We start from the raw sequence: 19,398 nt of genomic DNA on the forward strand, positions 1-19,398 counted from the left end.
GCTCCACCCCAGGCTGACCTAAGGTTTTCCTATTGGCCCAGGTTAAATAGTAACAGAGGCAGTGCATGTAATGTAACAATAACCCAGGGTTTAGTCAGCCCAAGATTAAAGTTATCCCTACTGTAAGTCACCATGTTCAAAGGTAACGAGACATAGGTCTTAATATTTGTAATATCCTAGGATCATTTGGGTGGGACTCCACAGATGTGGGCTTCACACATCAACACGCCATTGGGGAAAATCAGTGTTGTGTGTTGCAGGCACAGAATTATATGTGCACTATCTGAGATGTGAGTGAAATTATTAGTGAGACTGTGCAGAAGTGATTATCTGCAATGCAGTTTTGAAACGCATGCCCAGACAGGAGGCAGAAAATACACAACAGACATTTAGTTGGAAACTGCATAGATTGCTAAAGTGGTGGTTGATAAATATTTAGATTTTTATTTGTGACTCCTATAGGTCTTCTTTTTCCATGCTAGGATTCAATAGCATGTTTCAGGATTTTTGCCTGGTGTATTTTGTGGGGTCCCTGATAGACTGTCTTCAACACTGATGAACACGTTCTTGTGATGAGTGCTTTGCTGATCGATAAAAACGTTTGTTAGCAGTGTGGAGTTGCAGAGTACAACTTGATGACAGCTACCACTTAGTTGTAATTCAGGTCTGACAGAAGTGGCAGGTTCATGGCTTTTTAGAGAAAAGGCTTCACTTTGCTAAAAATTTTAAAAGAAAAATACCATCAACAGGGTTCAAAGGGTTCGTAGCTGGAGACAGAGTCTCTGTTGTTCCTTTGCTGGTAACAACTGTTAAAATCTGAATCCTTTATTGACAGAGTTACTGTATGTGCAGTATGAGTAAATATTTGCTTATATAGTACTGCAAGGACCAGGTACTGTCCCACCACTTATTAGTTAGCAGCTACAGTACAAGGAGAATTCTATGAAGCTTGAACCATCAATTGTCATTTTAATGTATGCATGGAAATATCTGTGAAAACCTAAGTGGGTGTTTTATACAGATTTGTGTAAATGTGTTGTTCTTCAAATGGTCCGTCAAATGCAAAAAATGTCAGGAGATAAAATTATTATGATATTGTACCAATGTGTTTTCTGCTCCCTGTGCGACTTGCATTTTCATTTTTTCATTAACCTTTTAGTGCAACAAACAACAAAAGCAGTTGCTGTTTTCGTATCCATCAGACTTCACAGATTTGCTAAATCAGCCTCTAGATTATGGTAATGGCATATTCCGACACCACTGGACTACTGGGGAAAAATGTCTGGGTATAGCATAGGAAGACACTCAGATGGCTGCCAAGTAATGCTGCTGTGTTTGAGTGCATTTTTAATACAGGAAGTTTCCTTTGTTTTAGATACTGTATACTGTACATGAAGAGACCGATTGCACAGATTACCACTTTTGTATGGACAGGAAATTGTAGTTGTCTATACAGTTTTCTGGGAGAAAATCACTGCCCTTAGTGTGACAGCTTGTCATTACATGTGACAATTAAAGTGTGTACACTCTAGAGAGATGCATGACTGATGACCATGTTAGGATGTCGATTAAGACAGAAATATACAATCACCACAACCAGCAACAGCTCAATCCAATCTCTGTAATCAAGAGAGAACTAAACCAAATAAAGTCAGAAAATATTTATGCGGTGGTGCAACAAGATACCTTATAACACAGCTACTCTTTTGTAAGGTAGCTGGTTTGTACTTTGTAATAAAGAATACGCAGTGCAGCCTGGTGCTTTTCCTATGACTTAAATATTTGCCTTATCATCATACTGTAGTACCATGCTGATACCAGTGGAGCACGTGCAAGGACATGACCATTATAGTGGTCCTACTCTCAATAGCCATCAGTCCTGCCAGTTAAAAACCTATGTAAGTGTATTCAGCTATATTGACATTTTCTGCCTGCTAAGTGTTCATTGTACTGTATGTATGGAGATGTCAATAACTATGAAGAATTATAGTTACAGCTGATGTTGATTCCTAGTAACATACAAGTTTTCACAAGGAGATATGGATTACTGGTCCAAAACCCTTTTCTGTCATTATTATTTCTGAAATAATTTATAGGGAAGATACTAACTCTCTCGATCTCTGCAGTGATTTTACAATGGTCTTTCCTTTTCTATTTACATTTTGTATTTGTAAGGGGAAATGATAAATTAATTCAGTCTTGTATTGTCCATAAAGTAAAGAGGAAATAGTGATAGTGGAAAAGAGAATGCTCAGACTGAAACTACGCCATGGATTTTATGTAGATTCTAATTTTATCAGCGATGAAAACAGCTCTGTGAACAAAGATAATCATGTGTACGAGTCTGGTGGCAAAAAGAGATCACACATAAAGATAAAGGATAATTGGTTTGACATCTGTTTCTTTGAACATTGTCTCTCTGCCCTATTTGAGGATTCTGTCTTTAGGATGTGGATATATTAGAATTCACTTATATCTTCAGAGCCCAGGCTACCCACAAGACAGAGCATAGTGAGATTTAATCATTTTACAGAGGAAACTGAAATTGAAAATTGAATTGAAAGTTTTTAAACAATAATGAAACTGAGTTTTATTACTTGTCTAGGTCATGACAAGTGTTTACTTTTTGATTGAAGCTACGGTGAGATTATGTTCATTTTACGTCACACTGATTATTTTGCACTTTTCATAACTATAGCATGGGCTTTTATTTACAATTAGCCATCTGCTGCTCATAAATTGTCAACAATGCTACAAATGATTAGTTGGTACATCTTAAACGCAACCCAGTGATCAACGATGATCTTCAGAGCGGTTTCTTGACCTGAAGAAACAGTGCAGATCCCTGAATGATGACAGGCCGTATTAAAGCGCATCATACACCTATGGCAGCCAAATGTTGCATGGTACCTTTTTCTTACCATCAGTTCCAAAAGACAATCCAAAGATCTGTCAGTGACATTAACATTTGTTTCCTTCTGCTGCAATATCTTTCAGCTGTCTTGACAAAAAGACATAGCAGAGCTTCTAAACAGACATTTCGTGTGAGGAACAGATGGCGACGTGGCTCTCAGAATGGTTGTCTGTTTGGCTAACATGTGATGTAGACTAGATATGAGGAACAGATGGTGACGTGGCTCTCAGAATGGTTGTGTGTTTGGCTAACATGTGATGTAGACTAGCAATGACAAGTGAAAAGGTTCCATCGGGTGTTTTGTGGCTGAGCCACCCGCTGAAGCAGAACACACACAGGGGGCCGAGCTAACCTTGCCCGAAGAGCTTACAAAAGCTTACAACCAGATGAAGTGTAATATACTGTGACATACAGTATTACAGCACTGAGACCGTTACAATAATCTGAAAGTAAGCAGTAATTTTTTAAGGCTCCAATAAATAAATGGCAAAATACTGATTCTAGTAACCATAAACACCATGATACACACACGAAGAGGGGTGCTAATCCCTGCTGTGTGTCTGGAATAGGTAAAGACAGGGTTTCAAATACTGATGCTTTGTGAAGCATCTTTTCTGTCTCATACAGACACTAAACTAAAGAATAACTTTGGAGTCCAAATAAGGTGCACAGGGTTTTCACCAGAGAAGAGTGTTAACCCACTCATATCAGTTTTTTTACGCTCAAGAGCAACAGCTCCAGGTGTGTATTTATGGTGATATAGTATATGAAGAGAGGTTGGGGAGAGGAGAGGGTTGTTAAGAGTCCAGTGTGAAATGTTGTGCTCTTTGTCAGTGAATGTTCTTAAGTCATGATCACTGACATGTTTCTGTTGGACTTGATTAATTAAGTTAGTAATGTTAGTGGATGTACACCTGATAAAAAGTATTACTATTCTAATAATTCTAATCATATGGATCATTTAGTTTTTACTGTGTTATTATATTGTAGCATAAATAACAATATTAAAATGACTACTGAATAGGAAGATACTGTATGATTAGAATTGGTATTGTTTGTCCAAAGGCTCACTGGTTGTCATAATGCCAGCTGCTTGACATGTAGTCTATATTACACATTTTTTGTTTAAGCAGACCTACACAACCTGTCTTCTTCTGGTCCAGTTGTAGGAGGTAGGGGTGACTGAGGAAAACAATTATCATGATCCATGTTTTTGTTTACTGGTTCATTATGAAATGCTCATGCATGCCACTGAAGGGGAGTAGTGCCAAAAAGAATTTGAGAAGGGTCATAAATGACAAAGATAATTAAATGTCTCAGAAATAAACAGGAGGTGAAAGGAACTGGGAATCAACTGTAAGTTGAAATAGGATAATGCAGTAGGACTAAAAAATGAGAACAAACAAAAAAGAGACAGAGTAAGAACAAATTATTTATGAAGCAATATAGGAACAAAGATCACAGATGGAAACATTAGGAGGAATGGCTGTAGGGGGAACAGCCAGTTGAGAATTACCAACAGCTAGGCGCTGCTTCTGGCTTAACTATTGCATGTCTACATCAGTGAAAGGTTACCGTGAACAGTACTGACAGTTCTGCCTATAGGCTCTGAGTGGCATGCTTTACTCATAGCACAGGGAAGAGGAAGGAAAGGCAAATAAAGAGCAAAAAGGAGAAGTGAAAACAAGGGGACCAGACATAAGATTCAAGAAAAGAGGAAGATTGAAGGAGGTTGAAAGGTGGAGGGAGAGTGAAAGGAAGATGGAGTAGGAAGAAATGACAGAAAAGAGAGAGAGAGAGAGAAAGCCCAACAGTGAGGGAAGAGTAACATGGAAACCTCAAATGAATACAGATGATTGCATGATGATAAGTCATTAGTCCTGGAGTAAAAGCGCCCATCACACTGCCACTTAGAGAGGGCAAGAAGAGGACAGTTGGCCCAGCTGGTAACTGCACAGGACTGCTGCATGTACTGACAGAAAACATTTCATACAGAAAGTTTTAACATTAAAACTGTACATTAAATGTACTATTCAGGGGTTGAATGTAAACTGCTAGTTTATTTCTCCATCAGGTTCCAAATGCAAAATTTTTAAAGTGGCTGCCCTGAAAGTAACTATATATATTTGTTGATATCCATGTGTTACTTTTATGTGGTTATATCTTTAAATACTTTCAAGGCCATACTTTACTGCATCTTACCAAATTCAAATTTCAGTTCACTCGACATCCAAAACATTGCTGTAAAATTAGGGATTAATCAGTACCTCCATAATTCATAACATTTTCCTGAATAACTTTTTTTCTGTCATCTTGATCATTTTTGAAGTAATTATACTGTAGAATGATCAAGTATCTCTTTTCATGACTCCATATGTCTAGTGATGTCTATGACCACACCACTAACATTTGCTGTGTACTGCTGTAGTACTTTCTTTTGGGGTGCAGTAATAGTGCAGAAAGTGAAAAGGCACTGTCATGGCACGGTGTTCCTACAGTTTTATGTTTACTGCAGAAAATCCAAAGGTTACTGTAATTGTTATTGATAAAACAATAATTTGATAAAGCTGCTCCTCTGTTCACACCATCACCTCAGTTTGTTTAAAAGGTCAGCCTTTCTAAACGCACAACCAAATTAACACAAATTAGGGTTGCGGTTGTGGTCAGACTCTGTTCATTCTTGTGCACTGCTGCTCTGCAGATATAACAAATAATGAATAGCCTCAAGGAGAGCGATTACTACAATAGCTGTCTCTAACTTTGACACAGTGTGTAAAGTCATTGTTGCACATTATTGTAAATATGTATGAAATTTTCTCTGTGAACTGAAATGTCCTTCCTCCTGTAGTCTTTTCTAAGGCCTGGTTAGCAACATGCTGAGGCCTGCAATTTTTTAATGTCTCACAAATCTTTATTTTATAGCACAGTACACACATGCGCACACACAACACAAAATTACCCATAGAATTCATTGATCCTGAAGCAATCCACCAATTTCTAAACCCTATCTTTTTATATTTGGCTTTAAAGTTGAATTAGTCTGTGAATAAAAAGTTGTGTACTCACATGTGCACTTTTCTCAGCTCTTTTGTTCAATCAGATGATAAACCTCATTAAGACCATTTAGTTTAACTGTTAATTTCATATTGTAATGTGCATGTTGGTGAGCAACGCACTAGAATGAGACACTGAAAAAAGGGTCCTTTTTAAAATTTTTAAAGTCAGGAATGGATTTTGAATTGAATCATGACACCGAGAATCAAAATCAAAGTAATTAGTGTAGTGAAGATTGAAGATTTTAAAACATTAAATATCACTAAACTGAATGAATTGATCCTGTAGTCTTTTTTTAAATTTGACATTTCTGGACACACATGGATGAACATGCAACATAACCAGTAACATCACATAACAACACAGAAGAACAGAAGTGTCCTGCTGTTGCACGTAGTGTGCAGCAAAATTAAAATGAAAGAATATCCTGTCCACTGTCTACTGTTTGCCGAGGAAATCTGAAATGGTGTGATGCTTGCTCTGCATCTACAGGGTCTGAAATAGCTTTTCACCATATTTCACTCACAGGAGAGGAGAAGCACTTTGTACATACAAGAAAAAAAAAAAACGGATAAAATCGCCTTGGGCATCAAATTAGGACCAAATTAGCCTCCTCTTCTCCCGTATTATTTTTGTGCAGCCACTCACGGCATAGTAAAACCAAATAAACTACTTGCTATTGCAAAGCACATCATTACATGTTGATAGGTTATCTATGTAGACACACCATTAAGCATAGGGGATTTGGGTAATGTGCTGTACCACCATATGTAGATTCTAAGACTTTTCCTCAATCTCAGGAGCAAGTGAGAAAATTCTGAGCAAACAACTTAACCATACACATAATGCCATTTTTACATGTTGTTGAGGCATTGTTAGAAGTGACTAATAGCCTTCATCATTATGATTTGATGATGATAGGTGAGTTGTTATAAGAAAGAACTGTACCATGTGATTCAACATCTGAAAAGAGGAACAGTGGAGGAAACCAAAGAAGACGCAAACAGGAAAAATGCTAAGAGAAAGCTGGACACAGAGGGTGTTAGAGGCAAAAAGTGGAAGGCAGATTTAGGCTTGAATGGCAGTGGTGGTGGTGGTCGGGGCGCTAAGTAACAAAGCAACAAAGAGAAATGGATTAGGTATAAAATGACTGTCTAAGAGGAGGGACTGTTCCTTTGGCTTTGATGCTCCTATTCAGATCTGGTTCCTCTGACCTGGCAGACATATTTCTGACACACTCTAGTTCACCACACTGAGACCGGAGGCAGCTTTTGCCCAGCTCTTTTCATATTGCATAACTGGAGCTAAACTGACTTTTGAGTAGGTGGAAAATAATTTTGATTTAAAAATTAAATCCAGCAAAAAAGTTCAGTCTCTTTGATGACAAAGTGGTTTTCACCAGTCCTTTTAAAGCTGTAGGTTACCAAAGTTAACTTCTCTTCTAACATGGAAGTACTCTTTGCCCCTGCTCTACAATCAATGTTTTGGTTACAAAATATAAATAACAGACAATTAGTAAAACTGCAACAATTAGAAATATTAGAAACAATTAGATATATAGTTAGAAGGATTCCAAAGCTGTGTCTGTGTCAGCACTCACTAGTCTAGTAGTAGACCATGTGTGTCCTTCAGAATGTTTTATATATATAAATACAATGATGCAGACTGTAGTTGTACTCTGTGCACAATGGTTTTATGCAGTGGTGGAAAGTAACTATGTACATTTACTCAAGTACTGTACTTAAATACAGTTTTGAGGTAACTGTACTTAAGTATTTTGATTTTGAGCTGCTCCATATTTCCACTTCACTAAATGTATAGGCCTATCGTACTTTTTACTCCACTACATTTCATTTCTAACTTTAGTTATTAGTTACTATAGTTGCTGGCGGGGCTAAATGGAAAGTCAGGGGATCACCAAAAATCCTTAACTAATAACCTGCAGGGACATGTAATAATATCTGTACTAGACTTTTTTGTCAATCCATCCATTAGTTGTAGAGCATTTATCCAAAAGGAAACATGTCAAAGTCAGGGGATCAATAAGATCATCTGCTGATCATAAATATGTATATAAAATCTTATTGCAATCTATTTCAGTCTGGACCAAAGAGGTGGTTTTAATAGCCTAAAGACTAAGTTACTCTACACTGCCTTTCCTAGAGCCACACTACAAAAAGTAGCATAAAAGACACATTTAGTAAGGTTAATTAAGTAGGTGCTCTTTTTTTTGTGTGTGTACTGTAAATTCATATATTTTACAACAAACTGACTTATGACTTAATGGGGTGTCTGTACCACATCAGCTCTCATGCACAAAAAAAATGATTACTGTAGATATATCAAGTTCAAATGAGACCATTAGCTGGCGTACTTCATTATCTTCATATGTAAGACATACGGGTCAAAGGTCGCTCCATATACTGGTGTCATTACTTTGTGTTATGTAATTCATGTGTGTACACCTTTATGCTTGAAGGAAGGTAGAAAAGTTGGTGCATTACTAAATGTGACAAAGTTGACAGAAACAGACTTATCGAATAAACTGACATACACAAAGCCTGAGATTTCATGTCCACCAGTTTTACTGAAGAGATGAACAGTACTGACAGATGAAAGCATATCAGCTTTGTGTGACATGATGAATAGACTTCCCTCAAACTGATACATCAAACAAACATAAATGTCAGACTGCAATCATGATCCCTATGTTGTATCCACCATTTGAAGTTTAATTACAGTACATCATCATGTCGCCTTCTTTTCTGCAGTGATTTAATGGCACCCAACTGGAAATTTCATGGCGTTATTTTGCATTTTTAGCCAATTATTAGTAGAATTTGGTTTAAATTTCAATGGGAACCTGCCTAATGTTGCATAAGTAGTTATGCTTTACTGTATGCTGACATCAGACTGAGTGAGGTATCTTGTAAACATTGACAAAATCAAAATAGGTTTTATGAGCCACACTAGGATTAAAAAGCAAACAAAAAACCCCAACAAAGACAAAACAAAACTATATGGGTTTAAGAGGTATTCACATTAGCCCAACCTCTGTGCGCACACACACACACGCACACAGCTGAAGCTCCCTCTAAACATATTCCCTTTAGCAACACAGACATACAATATAAAGCATTTTCCATAATACAGCATAATTAATTGAACTGTTGGTTGTCATCACAACCAAATTACCAAGCCACTCTCCCACAGTACCACAGCCCTTAACACAAATGCCAACCCAAGGACTAGCTTCATTTAGTTTTTGCTGCTGGCTTTAAATGGTGACCTTTATAAGCAGGAGGTGTGGAGCGTTGGAACTGACTGGCAGGAGCAGTGACTCACAGGGAGGCGTCTCTGCCTGCAGCCAAAGTCATCATCGTATATGTTTTTAAGTCTCTGAACTTGAAGAAGGTGGAAGGTGCCTGTGTGTGTCATTGTGCATATACTGTACTGTATGTACTTTGTGCCTGGGTGTTTGTGTGTTTTGAGCATTTAAGTGAGAACAGTCCTTCTGTGTGCGGTGGTGTCTGTGTGGTGTTATGCCGGCTATGATGCGCTTAGCTTTGTAACGCTCCAGGCCCTTGTACCGCTGTTCTCCAGAGAATCTGAAAGGTGAGTGTACATAGTAGTATATTATGTCCTCATGGGAAAGAGAAAGAGTGAGGGAGGGAAGCAAATGTGAATTGCATTTCTAAGACAGGTAATTAATAATGCAAATGTTTCTGCACAGAATCATGTTGCCTTCAAAGTTGATATTGTCAGCTGTGCTTAAAAAAATGCCCGTAGCTTTTGGTTTTGATTTTAAAACTGTCAGCTGCCTTTCATTCATGTTTTTACCAAAGTTGTCTATGTATTACAAACAATGTTCTGTATACCGTGAATTACATTTATGTTTTACTGAAAACTGGGACAGTTTTGCTGTGACAGCAATATTTGGTGTGATAGGATAATACAAATGTAATTGAACTGAATATAACAACTGCACAAAGGTATTGCGCAACTGGTGCTGCTGGAAAACATTAATGCTTGAGGCTAAAGACTTGAAATCCAGTGGACTGTTATGGCTCCTTTATGCTTCTATGGGGGCTGGATGATGGAGCATGAGCAGCAGCATAAAAAGAACATTAGAGCAACAAAGGCTGGCGAGAGGGAAATTTGTCACATGTAACGTACAGTACAAACCTGTTTGGTCCAGTAAAGCCATGACCAGAAATCAGTTAAAGCCTGAAAGATTTTGGTCTACCAGTCACCAACGATAGTGAATGTGTTCTCAGTAGGTTATTGTTCTTTGTGTGATACAATGCATGTACTTTCTGTACTGAGGAAAATTGAGTGGCCATGTACATAAAATTGCTGTCTCTGCTTGCTTGTTTGGTTTTTGTGTGTATGTATGGTGTGATGTGTGTGTCTTACAAATGACACCTGCTGTGCCAAAGAACAGTTTTCCAAGGTCAGAGATAAATCAACAGAAATTATACAGCTGCCAAAACCTATTACTGCAGGACCATGCAACACAAGGCCTACCCAATGGGCATTAACTAGTCACTGAGTCTTCTGAGCAAATATGCACACACACACGGGACAGAATAAAGCAAACAAATTCATAATCACACTATGGAACACAGGTATGGTTATGCCTGCTGTCATTATTGTTAATGTATTTTCTTTATTCCATTTTTATTGTGTAATTTTTTTTCATTCAGACAGTGCACTCTTCACTCCTCTGCATGATTCAAATTAAAAACAAACCTGGATTCCTCTCAGAATCTGCTTTATTGGCCAGGCGTGTCGGACACACGAGGAATTTGACTCTGGTACATCGGCTCTCAATGTGCATGTACATATCCCCATGCAAAGGGCAAGTAAACAGTAAACCAGCATAAGGCTGTGTAATAACAAAATAAGCAGTATTAACAAGCAACAAACAGTCTAAACAATGCAAAATAAGCAGTATAAACAGGCAGTAAACAATGCAGACAGACAAGGAATGCTCATTGTGAAATGGGATAAGTCAATCAGCCACAATATACTGTATCTCACTCAGTACGTACTATGTATTATTGTTTTACTGTAAGCAGATCTCAACCTCAGTCATGTGGCCATTTCACACATGCTACTGTAGCCGAACACAGGTAGAAAATTAAAGCCCAGTTTTTACAACAGTAATTCATATGAGGGCGATAAAGAGAAACGGACATGCCTAAATTATGCTTGGGCATTTTCCCCTTTGACCCCTGAACAGAAAACTCAAAGAAGGTGCAGAGGCAGGTCCCATTTGACATCCTAACCCATGAAACACATTTATTATCCCTGACATACACACATGCTGTGTTTTCATTCCTTGTGGGGACTTTACATTGACTTACATTCATTTCACCTTAACCATAACCACTACTTGCCTAACCCTAACCTCACCCTAACCTTAAACCACGTAGCCCTACAATGTGAGTGTGTTCACAGGTTTTGGTCCCCATAATGTAAGTAATACAAAGGCTCACCTCCCCCGCACCCCCCCCACATTTGTACAGAGAAAGTGTTGACATGTGGGTCATGGCTCACCATGCAGTGCAATAGCTTTTCATCAACCGTGTATAATGCCAGTCAAAATGAATCTGTCATTTACAAAACAAATACAGCACATGATGTAGATAGATGAAGGAAAAGTGCGATTTTTTTAAAATGCATTTTACTAAATCAGAGTACTTTAATGGCTCCAAAGCAAAGACTGTATTAAAACTAAGCTGAACTTTTGTAGTGACCTATTTACCGACTGACTGGTTCAACAACTATTTATTTGTTGATTCATTTGAAATATTTACTTATTGGGTCATTTTTGTGGCAAGATGAATGGCATCTTATCTAATTATTTGTTTAAAATACATATTCCAAACACAGCTCAACACTGGAGCCCTGTATTTATCTCTGAAGTGACAAAGACAACTTCAAATAACTTACATGAAGCCTGAAACAGAAGATAGGTCTATAAAGCTAAAAATTAATTCTAAAATTCAATTTACAGGTTTTGACTTACGGTAAAATGAAAAGGTTTTCGCTCCATGAAAAAAATCATTTAGAAAGATTTATGGTGCTCTAAGAATAATTTTATATGGTATTGTGAAAAGCCCTTGACAAGAGATAGTGGGATGAATAAGCATGATAATGCTATGAAAGGTTCCATAGTGACCAAATAGCAGCACTTAAAATTGTAGCTGAACACTTAAATGTAACAATGGTATTTATATTTGATATCTTGACTTAAAAAATGAACATAAAATGAATTAATCCAAACACTGCGTACATTTAACAATAAATTAACAAAGGAGCTGTGAAGGCCTCAGCCCTGGCCTTCATCATGTGAGGGCCTAAACCACCACCAGCAGTAGAATTAGCTAGGTAATCTTTTGTTTTGTGTGTAGATTTAAGTTGTAGGTAGATATAAGGCGTTTGATTTGATATTAATGTTAAAGATTATATTTAGTAACAAAGGTCTTTCTACTTAAGCCAAGGTTACCAGGAGAAGTTAAGATTCAAGAAATCATTAGTTTCATGATGCATGTTTCTTTCTAACACTTTCTAACACTAACAGAATTTTTTGAAGGAGTTTGGAGACTTTGTATACAGGTCAATGTTACACGTGGCCAAAGAAGCAGAATGACAGCTAGCAGCCGCCTAAACTTATAAATGTTTATTGCAGTAAACTCAACTTAATGTATTACTGCTATGACTTAACCTTAAGATGCTACATTTAAGTTAGTGCAGCTTGAGTTATACAGTATATTGAATGTTATGTTTGTTCTTATAAAAGCAAAATTAACCTGCTGGATTTTTGAAGGGAGTTTAGTCACTTATCAGAAAAAGGCGAGCTTATAAAGCAAAACAACGTGCGCTGTATTTGGTGCTGAATAGAAGAACCCTGAACAACAACTTCTGACTCCAGAATCTGAAACACTGACCTCAGCGTCGACCCAGTCCATCAATAACAGTCTACAGAAACATTTCCACTTCATGTAGTTCTCACTATACATTTATTCCAGTTACGATTCTTATGAATTAAGATTTTACACAGTGTGCTTAAAAAAATACCTAATGCTTCTTTGACAGTAGTTTACATTTCTATGCCTCTGCACAGGCGACAGCTGTGGTGGAAAAAAATAATTCTACACTGTGTCAACCTGTACACTTGACCATACAATTCAATTCATTTGTATATCGCCAAATCACAACAACTCATCTCAGCACACTACATAGAAAGGTCTTATTATTATCAACAGTATAGGGAAAATTCCAACAAATCCCTCTTGAGCAAGCACTTGGCGACAGTGGAGAGTAAAAACTCCCTTTACCTTTACAGGAAGAAACCCCCAACAGACCCCAACTCAAGGTGGGAGGCTTTCTGCCTCGACCGGTTGGGATGAGTTGATAGTTTTCATCAGTTGTCATCACTCCTGTCATTTCTACCATAAAAAATAAGGCAAAGAGACTCACTTGGAGTGTCTCAGCTTATTTAGTCACCTGAGTTGTCTGTCTGTTTGCCAGGCTTACTTCTTCCCAAAAACCCCAAAACACACTCCTGGTCGGTATCGCAGCTACCACGCAACAGAGGTCTGACAACAATTGTATAAAACTGCTAAACATATCCCTACATCAGTGACAATACTTTACAGGGGTAGGAAAAATTCCCCTGCTTGGAGACCTCCCATGTCTGGAAAATCTGATAAGCATACGAAATGCAAAACCTCACCTCACTAGGCCAACCTGTGGTGCAGAGGAGTCGATGAGGGTCGGGTACAGCAGGGTCTTTGTCTTCTTCACAGCTGAACACAACAACTTCTGGATCCCAGTGTCTCATGTCAGCTTCTCTGGCAGGACAGAAAACAGCTTGGTAAACTGCAACTTTTCCACCAGGAAGTACAATGTACTTTTCTCTAACATATCAAAGAATATAGCCCATCTACCTGCACATTTTCCCCACACAGTGGCTTCATTCTCCCTGACTGCTGCTTTCAGATACTCAACTAGGGTGCTGTGGAGCAGTGCACAGAGGACAGGCTAATTCATGCTGCCAAGCTAAGAGCTCACAAGACATGATGTAGTGCAAGGGGCCGATTTTCACTTTAATAACTAAGGTGCTCTTCCTGCAGAACTCAGTTCTTCCCATACAAAGCCTGTTAGCCTTTAGACAATTCAGCCCACAGTATAATCTTGCTATAAGAAAGTTAAAAAGAGTAAAACTCAGTAATAATATGTCCAATATGGTGTCAACCTGTGTACTTGACAATCAGGCTTCATAGTATCATTGGTGTCATTCTCATCACAGCAGAAGTGGGATACATTTCCCTGCTGGGAGGCCTCCCAATGTCTGGAAAGTCTAATAAGAATACGAAAAGCTAAACTCTAACCTCACCAAGCATACTTGAAGAGTGAGACTCCCTCTTGAAACTTGGCAGAGTGAGATGACCCAGAGGCCTAACGCTAAAGTACAATAAACTGTTGGTCTCTATAACAGCACTTAAAGATACAAAGTGCTGTTTATATTTTGGGAAAAAAGCCCCAGTTTATCTAATCTAGCATTTAACTTGACAAAAGATTTTTAACGTATTCTAGCAGATTATTTATGGCCTGAATGAGCACAAGAGAAAGCCAGTGTTCTAAACAGTGGTACAGACAATCTAATGTGTCAGAGTATAAAGTGAGCACAGAGTAACAGGCAACTTCATGCTGATCTCAGGCAGAGTTTACCCCAGTAACCAAAGTAGTGCAGGCTGATTAAAATGCCTGACTGATACACTGACTGTATGTGACCCTGGTAAAACGGGTGAAGGGCATGAGGAAGTCAGATGGTTAATGACTAAACTCTGCCTCCTGTAGGACACAATACTAACACAGAGTAGATGGCCACGTAGGAGAGGGAGAGAGACAGAGAGACAGAGACAGATAAGTCCCTTCAATACTTCTTTTATGAGAGGGTCTTGGAGGTGCTACAGCAGCAAACACATCATGGAGGTCATCAGATGGTTAATAACCGAAACTCTTACACTTGGATGATACAAGAAGCAAAGACAGATATACTGTAAATTGCCATGGCGACCATGTTGGACAGAGACAAAAAGCCACATCTTGTCAGTCCTGACCTTATGAGCGTCCTGCCATACAACCACGCCACGATCAGCACTGCTTGTCGTGGCATCTCATGTCACACACCTGTAGGACTGTCTAAAGTTTAGTGCCTTACCTTTTTAAATCAGATGCTCATGGCTCCATTTACTTTTATGGACAGACAAGAACATGCAAAAAGACAGAGACAAGTGTGCATGAACAGAAACTGAGACAGACAAACATAACACAGACAAAGACAGATGTAGATGTGCAGACAGACAGAGAAAGAGTTTGCTGGACAAAAACACAGACGGGGTTGGGGGGCCCCCTCACTGGCAAGGTTCTTCAGAGGATCCCAGGTTTCTGTCCAAATTTGCGCATAATCAACTCCAGAGGAAAGGTTCATTCAGCTGCTGTTGCCATCTTATCCAAGGTGATGCTGGAGTAAAGTGTAGTTGACTGTGCTTCCTACAGCTGAGGGAGTCTCGTCAGGTCGAGTCCCAGCCTCAGTTCTCAGCAAACAGTCTGGCGCACAGGTCTGTAGTCAGCGTCCTTAGTTCAGTTGTCATGATTCATCTGTATCAGGCTGTTTTAAATCTTATTGCCAATTTAAAGAGAAATATTTTGGAACATCTGGAGGGACTATGTCTCTCGGCTGGCCTGGGAACGCCTCGGCATCCCCCCGGAGGAGCTGGAGGAAGTGTCTGGAGAGAGGGAAGTCTGGGCATCCTTGCTTAGACTGCTGCCCCTGCGACCTGGTTCCAGATAAGCGGAGGAAAATGGATGGATGGATGGATGTATTTAAGCGATTTCTCCCCTTTAAGTATCATTTTCCTATTATGAGAGGTCGAGCCAGGCTTTTGCAGCTGAGGCCCGTCAGCACTGGACCTTCTATCAAATCACTTCAGTGTTTTTGAGAAGTCATTTTATATTATTAGCATACTTGTTTGATTTAGAATCTTGTTATTGCTAACATTTTTTTCAGTTGTCTTGTTCTAATATTAGCTTTTTTTTTAAATTGTTTGATTTTAAGGTTTTTAGTAATATCAGTTCCTATTTAAAAATTCATTAATGAGCTAATGTCTAATTGTCTGAATTTAAAACTATCCAAAGTGCACTAACCACCAAATCAGGCGCCTCCAAAGCCCAAGAGATTAAAATAAAGATTGGAAAAGGAAGATAGACAGAGGCAGGCAGGTGCTGCTGCAACAAAGAAAATAATAAAAACGAGACTTACAGTTTTGTTGATTTCCTGAAAATCAAAGTGTTACTGCAGTAATACACATTCAAGCAGATTAGCCAGAAATAGTCATGACACCAGGGTCATGTTTGAGAGAGCAAGAAAGAAAGAGACACCGAAAGATCCGACACCTACCTTTTGTAAACGAACACGCTACGTTGACCGAGGATATCCAAGACAAAAATAAAATCATTTTGGCACGGCGGCCAGCTAGGGGGAGAAACCAACCAGGTTAGAGAAGTAAGGAAACGCCACATACGTTTAGTAGACAAATGTTGAAATGATGACCCAATGCTTAACGTAACAAACTGTTGTACCAGTGGCCATCTTGGACTAACGGACGGATCGATGGGTGGTGGTGAAATATCTTCATGAAAATGTAAGTAAATCATTGTGGTACGGCGACCACCTGCAGGAGAAACAACCAGGTTAGAGAAAAAAATTAAAACCACGTACCTTTCGTAGATAAACGTCATCAAAATTCTTCTTCTGGCCAGACGGACAACGTGAGAGTGAGTGATAAAGATAGACCGCACAGCAGATAAAACTCCTAAGAGTTTCTCCTAGGAGCTTTATGTGCCTCGAAGCCTAGATCTATGCCTATTACACAAACCTACTTACAGATGGCCGCTTTCGGCGAGATGACACATAAAAAATCTAAATAGTCATGGCAGAGCAGCCATGTTGGAAAGACAGTTGGGCATGGAGGGCTGGCAAAAAACAACCTGAACTAGATGAGCTGCTCATGGCACAGTAAAGTCAAACACATTTTCCTTAATAACCAGCGTTTGTTTTGTTAAGAAGCTAATGAGCTAAACATGAAGTTGCACAGGTGATCCATGGTCCTCCTGAATCCAGACGGGTTCGACCAGGTGTATTGTTGTTTTTCTGATGTTTTTCAAATAAATAAACTTTTCTTTAAGCACATAAACCACACATTCACTTCTGCAATGCAGTGGAGCTCCCACGAACAATTAGGAGGTGCCAAACCAATGTATCTGAATCAAAACACTAGGACCGAGATTACAGCGATTGACATAGAAACTTGCCGCATACTTGACTGATTTGACAAACAACTGTACTGATCATTCTCAGGGTTTAAAAAGCTTGTGGACCCGGCCCTTGATTGGATGATTGGTCTGCGGGACCACCCATTAACCCAATTCCTCTCCCGCCACTGATAATCAGACAGTGTACATTTTGCCTGTGCATATACTGGTTGTTATGTAACAGCAAGGACAGAGGTGGTGGTGTGACACTGGTCTCCATCAGCTGATCATAGTACTTCCAGTAAACAGGACATTCTTTCATATTAAGGGACAGCATGGCTTTTTGAGCACAAAGTGAACAGCCTGTACCACTGAGTGAATGCTGCCCAAAGCACCCCAGACACTGGGACACAACCTTAATATCATGTGTGATTTTATGGGATTTATTTAATCCAGTCATGAATCTACACAGTCTAGATCAAGGAATGAATTTTCAAGTTCATCTCTGCTCAGTTTCTGGTTCATAATCTAAAGCTGTCAGCTGCTGGGAGGAGACAATGTCCACATTGTCTGACCACAAACAGGCTGCTATTCACCGCTCTGTCCAACTCTAGTCAGTTATTTGTTTCAGTCATTCTTTTTCATTAAAATGGATTTGCAGTTGCAACATTAGCTGTTTCCATCTTGGCCAGTCTTGTTTGCCTTGATGGTTTTTGTCATGATAGTAAAACTGAATAGGCCTGTTTGGTTGGATAAAACGGTCCTGAGAAGATCTCAGCAGTGGGACTACTGGTGTGTAGAGGCTTTAACACATTATGAAAATAGATTTTGGGGGCAAGGTTGTAGGTTTATTCTAAATAAAATCAGCCTATATTAATTGTTTTCCAATTATTGTGTGGTTACTGAGTCAGCAGCATACTAAACCATACATTTTGTGTATGTATACATTAGCTTTATATTTGTCTGAACCCGACAACAATGGAATGCTCCAGCTGCTATTTGGAGCAGGGTTGGGTGGTTTCAAATAAAGGACAATGAACAGTGTTACCATTTTTGACCTCTGAGATTCCTGTCCAGCCTCTTCATTCTCTTTCTCTCCAAGTACAGAAACCATTTTCTCTGTGTTGCCTCCTTTCATAACACCCCAGATTACTCTCACTCATGCCCCTCCCCTCTCCATTTCCTTTTCCCATTCTTCTCTTCCATCTTGTTTATTTTTTTCAGCTCACCTATCTGTTTCCCACCATTGGTCCCTGTCCATCTATCCCACATTATATTTCTTTCCTTTTTTGACAAGACTGTATGCCAGTGATAACCTAGGAGGTCATGATAAGAATGAGCCTCGCACTCCATAAAAAAATACATGCAGGAAATGCCTCATGATCCTATACACAGTAAAGACATGAGCTCTGTATATTTAATCTGCTTTTCCATTGATGGAAGGATGTTACCACTGAGTGTGTAAAGATGAAATATATCTGATATTATATAATGTTACATCAGCTATTCAAAGTATAGTGTTAATGATGCAGAGATACACAGGCACACGCGCTGTTTGAACACAAATACTGTATGTTGTGGGCAGAAAACTGCATTGCACACAGACACAAATAGATGACAAACATATTTACACACCAACCCATAAACATATGTGGCTGCATACAGACGCACATACTAACACCTACACGGACTATATATTTTTTCGTCTGGTGCTAAAGCTTATTCAGTCTTGGTACTTTGAATTTGCTGCCCCCTGCTGAAATTAAAAGAATAACTCAGGCTTCATGTTGCACAAGCAAGGTAGCAAAAGGGACCAAGCACTGATTAGAAGTAGAAGTTTAGTATGGAGGCAGAATCTTGTTAAATTACAGAGCCAATAACAGTCCCTCTGGCTGATTTTAGGCTCTGGGCCATAGTTTAATAAAGGCTGTATCCAGTAAATGAATCATGTTTCTTTTTTTGACATTTTGATTGTATTTGATAGGAATGATACAGATATACAATATCCGAAAGAAAAACAGAAAGGGAACTATGACTTGCATAGAACTGAACTGAGACAAAGTCTGTCACTATTCTGACTTTGTCTACACATACTGTGTGGT

The sequence above is a fragment of the Monopterus albus genome, unplaced genomic scaffold (genome assembly GCF_001952655.1).
Source record: "Monopterus albus unplaced genomic scaffold, M_albus_1.0 scaffold1.1, whole genome shotgun sequence".
NCBI lineage: Eukaryota > Metazoa > Chordata > Actinopteri > Synbranchiformes > Synbranchidae > Monopterus > Monopterus albus.